This window comes from Nicotiana tabacum, chromosome 3, assembly GCF_000715075.1.
Source record: "Nicotiana tabacum cultivar K326 chromosome 3, ASM71507v2, whole genome shotgun sequence".
NCBI classification, from domain to species: domain Eukaryota; kingdom Viridiplantae; phylum Streptophyta; class Magnoliopsida; order Solanales; family Solanaceae; genus Nicotiana; species Nicotiana tabacum.
In genome coordinates, this window is record NC_134082.1 from 137,088,977 (window position 1) to 137,094,793 (window position 5,817).

Genomic DNA, 5,817 nt, shown 5'->3' on the forward strand with positions numbered 1-5,817 from the left:
TCTTCACTTTCCTTGGAAAGCTGCTCGGAAAAAGAAGTTTCAAGATGAGTCTTTTCCTTGTCTGCTTGACTAGAATAAGCCTTTTCAACTTCCAATTCCGAAGTCAAAGCCCGCACCTGCTGCTCCAAGGTACTTTTACTTTCTTCTAAGTACTCCACGTCGATCTGAAGACTTTCATATTGTTCCTTCCAATTATATGCCTCCAATTGGTAATCACGCACTAACTACTCTGAGAGGGTAACCCTTTTCATCATCTCTGTGCCGATGAGATTGGCCTAAAAAGGGGGAAAGGGAAGGAAATGAGAATCCCAAAGATAGAAAAATGACAGAGTAAAAGTTAGAAAAAAGGAATACCTTTAAAGAAGCATGCACAATGTCATTCATCAAAGTCAAAGAACTATGACTCTCTAGCTTGGCCCTCTCAATAGGACCAATTAAAGGCTTTAGCCATACATCTGCTTGACCCGATTTCCTTAAAAGGTTGCCCTCAGTGGGGACTTCAATAATCACTTGCCTCATAGCACCACTCCTACTTGAGGAGCCAACCTCAGCACGGTGAGCAGGTGGGGGAGGAATTGACGAAGGAGGAATAGTAGAAGTAGTAAAAACAGCCTGGGGAGGAACGGAAGCAGCCGTAATCGGCAAAGTAGGAGTCACAGGTACGAGAGGATAAAAAGAAGCCAAGGGAGCTTCATCAGAAACGAGACCTAAACTTTCATTGCCAAATCCGCGTTCAAAAAGCTGCTCAACAGAATCATGAGCAGCAGCGGGAGCATCATCAACATTATCAGGGATCACTACCAAGGCTTCAACAGATTCGGTAATAGGAATAGAACGGCGGGGAGAGGGGGCACTTCTGCTTCATCGTCGGAAATAATGCGTCTACGAGCCTGTGGCCTTGTTACCAAGGAACCCCCGTCTTCCTCTTCTTCCCAATCTTGGTCATCAACGGCTTTTATTTTCGATGAAGAGCCCAGAATTATATCTTGAGCCCTTTCCAAAGAGATACGAGAAGCCGCAACCACCTCAGCAGTAACTCCTTGAAAAGCAAATCCTGATAGAAAGTAGGATTGAGATAAGTTCTGGAAAAAATAATATGTAAAATAAAATAAAAGCTCTTACCATGAGTTTTTACTTTCCAACCAAAATGTTGGGAAAGAATCTTCCAAGATCTACCATCCATTGGTGCAATACTCAACAACTTTCCTATCCAATCACGGAAATTGGGAACATCTTCCATAACTCCCATGGTTGCTAGAAAAGAAAAGTAAAATTAGAAAAATCAACAAATTTGAAGAAAAAGGTACGAGAAAATTAGAAGACCCACGTGCAAAATTCCACTTCTCAGGGAAGGGAACGTTCTCATCACCCACTAAACCAATAGTGGGGGCAGCAACAAACCTGGCATACCAGCTAGGGGTGGGCATTCGGTATTTCGGTTCGGTATTTAAGAATTTCGGTTTGGTATTTTGGTATTCGGTTTATCAATTATGTATACCAAATACCATACCAAAATATTTCGGTACGGTTCGGTATTTCTTATTTTGGTTCGGTACAGTTTCGGTTTAATAATCAATGAATAATCAATGCTAAATTGCTAACAGTGCACATGCACAATTGAAACTTTCACTGTGAAAGAATCTGTTCTTATATATAAGTACAATGCACATACAAAACTGAATAAGTGAAAAGCAAAAGCTGAACAATTCTTTACAATCTACACGCCAGTATATCAAAATTGAATCAAATTGAAAAGCGAAAGCTGAAAGAATCAAATTGAATCTGTACACAACTACACATTACACAACTATATTAAACAACTTAAACACAGTGCAATCAACTGGCCAACTGCACATTACACAACTTAACACTTAACGCAGTACACAATTGAATCTGTACACAACTACACATTACGCAACTTAACACTTAACACTTAAACACAGTGCAACAAAAACAGTCTTAACACTTAAACACAGTGCAACTGGCCAACTACAACAGTCTTAATAGTCTTAACACTTAAACATAGTGCAACAAAAACAGAGAGGGCATCCCTCAACAAATAGTCTTAATTCTTAAATACGAATTCCAGGAAGACGCGCAAGACAACGCTTAATATGCTTCCTTAAACCAATTGTTCCATTCCTCTTTGGATTAACATTATAGACTTGACCACAATGCTTGCACTCTACTTTGCGAACTTGTCCATTATCTTCTTTCACCTCAAAGTGTTCCCAAATATCGGAGCGTACTTTAGGAGACATGATTGCACTTGAACCTAAAAAAAATATAAATCATAAGTTAGAATATTATATTTTGATGATAATAAAACAAAATTGCAAAAGTATTAAGTATATCACCAAACAAATAGAGTATTAAACTTACCACTCAAGATGCAAGTTGCAACTATACATCAAACAATGCTAGTAGTGCTTCCATTATTTTCCATATCTAAAGATAATACGACCAAATATGTCATACAAATGAAAAAGCATGATATATTATTTTGAACTAAAATACGCACAAAATATTAAAGCTTACCAAGCTCGAGTTCCTCAAGATACTTCAAGTCTTCTTCAACACTAATAGGATTCTTCTCTTCTCTAAGCCAATCTTGAACACAAATAAGAGCTTGCACACATTTAGGAGTCAATGAACTCCTAAATGAATCAAGAATACGGCCACCAATGCTAAATACGCATTCCAACGCCACACTAGAAATTGGAATGGCCAACACATCACGAGCCAACTCCGAAAGAATAGGAAATCTAGGAGCATGTGTTTTCCACCAACTCAAGATATCAAATTCTTCACTAAAAGGCTCTTGTTCTTCACTAATGTATTTATCCAACTCCGATTTAGCACCCCCACTTCCATTGTCTTCCTTTCGTTTCTTCAAGCTAAGATTAGTCCTTATTTTTGATGCATTTATAACACTCCCACTAGATGTATTAGATGTGTTGTTTGATGAAGTAGAACTAGATGGAGATTAAGGACAAGATTTGGTTGAATATTTTTTTAGATACTCTCCAAACAAAGAATTCATATAAGCATACACCTCAACATTTATTTTCTTCCCTTTTTCCTCCCCAAAAAGTTCTTCAAGTGCTCCCTCAACATATTCAAATTTGTTACGTGGATCCAAGACGGAAGCAATAAAAATTATTTTATTCATCTTTTCAGGCTCACCCCAATACTTCTTGAACTTTTCTTGCATTTGTTGAGCCATTTTTCTCAAATTCTCATCCTCACTAGCTAAACACATTTTCAAATGACAATAAAGTTCAGATACATCCTCAAAATGAGAATTACAAGTGACATAACGTGAACCTGAAACTTTTTTAGTTAGCTCGTGAAATCTTGCAAGAAACTCTATCACATTCCTCACATTCACCCAATCATCAGATTCAAGAGGACCTACACTACTACCATCTTCACAAAGATGAGAACATTGATAAGCAGAAAATCCATCATCAAAAAGATGTAACTTGTCAAAGGCCTTTTCAAAGTGTTGTGCCGTATCCAACATCAAATAGGTGGAATTCCACCTAGTAGGAACATCCAAACACAATGTTTTGGTACATTCTACCTTTACATGTGCACAACACTATTTAAACTTTAAGGTCCCTGCAGGCGAAGATCTCACATACCTCACAATATTTCTAACACGTGTCACAGAAGCATCAAGTTCTTTCAATCCATCTTGCACAATTAGATTTAGTATATGAGTCATGCATCTCACATGAAGATGTTTACCACTCATCATATTAGTTTTCCACATATCTAACTGTTTAGACAATTCTTTGACTGTGACATCATTTGAAGAAACATTGTCCCCGGTAATAGTGAAAACCTTGTCTAATTTCCATTCAAGCAAACAATCCCTAATAGCTATAGCCATATCTTCACCCTTATGACTAGTGATAGGGCAAAAAATTAGTATTCTTTTATGCAACTTCCAATCCCTATCAATAAAGTGGGTTGTCAAACACATATAATTTATTCTTTGTAATGAAGTCCATGTGTCTGTTGTGAGGCAAATTTTTGGTTGTGCTTCTCTAAAAGAACTTCTTAGATTTTGCTTCAATTCACCGTAAACTTCATAACAATCCCTTGTTATTGTTCTACGAGAAGGAAGACGAAATAGTGGTTGAGTTTTTCTCATAAACTTCATAAAGCCTTCATTTTCTACAAAGCTAAATGGTAGTTCATCAATAACTATCATCTCAATTAAGGCCCTCCTAACCACTTTTTGATCAAATTTCCAAATTGATCCTTCATTATTTTGGCAAGATTGAAAATTTAGCAATGTTTGACTATTCAAATGATTTTTCAATCCTGTTGTTCCATTCTTAGATGAATTAGCAGCATAAGCTTGTTTACAATATCGACACCGTGCTTTTCCAACCCCATTAACCTCAAATTTATCAAAATGGTTCCAAACGTCAGACCTAGGTTGCATGGCTTTCCTTTCCTTAGAATTTTGAGTACCAATGGTGTTGGTGTTACTATCTACCTTAATAGGTAAACTTTCACTTGAACCAACATCACTTAGGTTACTTGTATCTGCCATCTATACAAAATTAAACAAATATAAACATAAATTAACAATCAACAAATTAACTACCTTGCTATCAGTAATGTTGAGAGAATGTAAATATGAGAGTGCACTTTTAGTTATTTCAAACTAGTTATGAGTAGCTTCAACTACCATGTTTCTGCTTCTCCCTAGTCCCTACAAGTGCTACCAAAGTTTCTAAAATAATGAACCCCAGAAAGTCTTGAACGTGCAAGTCAATTAGAGCTCATATTCTGACTATAAGGTACAGGAAAAACTAGGATTTCTCTTCAAAACACCAAGGAAGGAATGATCTTTATTCCTTCCATTTTCGCTAGCAACTTTCTTTAAAATATTTGAAACACAATTTCAGAACATACACACTCTCTATTTTTTTGGGTTTTTACTCTTTCGGCACGCTGATAAGAACTAGCATACTCAATGGAGTTACCAAGTATACCTTGCACTGATCAATAAGTTAGATTTTGTACTTCTTTTGACACATATAAAAAAGACATTAGTTTTAGAAAGAAAAATGAATAACAAAATAAGGGATCCTCTTCACGTCTAACTCATCTGCTAAAGCAAGTCAACAACAAAAAAAAAAGCAAGTAGAAGCATACCTTCGAAAATTGAAACTATCGCAAGTTCGCAATAGTAGTGTCTTCGTTTGCCCGGAATTTGTGAGAGTGAGGAGTGAGGAGTGAGGACTGAGGAATCGAATCGAGCTCGAAAATCGCCTAATGCCCTAATCGCCTACTCAGTCAACTATATCTGAGACTCTGAGTATCTGACTATCAGTACTGCTCGACCCCAGTCCCTAATGAATTAGCCCTAATCTTTAGAGTGGGCTGGGTCGATGGGCTGGGGCGCTGGGAAGTTCCAATTAAAATTATTAGAGTGGGCAGGGGCGATGGGCTGGGCTGGGCTGGGGCAGTGGAATGGGGCAATAAGAAAATGTATTTAAAAAACTCGGTATTTCGGTATACCAAAATTTAAAATTTCTAATACTGAGGACCGTACCGAAATACCGAAATTGCAATACCAAATTAGACCGAAATACCGAAAAAATCGAAATACCGAATTAATTCGGTTCGGTTCGGAATTAGGTTTTTCGGATTTTATGCCCACTCCTAATACCAGCCATGGTCTTTGTCATCTTCAGGGCTAACTAGAACTCTTTTGCTCCTGGCTACTAGTGTAAAAATACCATTGCGAAAGAGTCTAGGAGAATAAAGATGAATTAGATGTGGGGAAGCAAA

At 37.3% G+C, this 5,817-nt stretch overlaps 1 long non-coding RNA gene across 1 annotated transcript; it reads right to left on the reverse strand.

The window, feature by feature from the left end:
* Positions 1–2,257: 2,257 nt before the first annotated feature.
* On the reverse strand, positions 2,258–2,677 carry LOC107802540 (uncharacterized). Its single transcript, XR_001651845.2, has 3 exons — positions 2,539–2,677; positions 2,383–2,448; positions 2,258–2,275 (listed from the first exon to the last, which is right to left on the reverse strand). It is a non-coding gene; the product is annotated as an uncharacterized LOC107802540 (long non-coding RNA).
* Between the last annotated feature and the right edge of the window lie 3,140 nt (positions 2,678–5,817).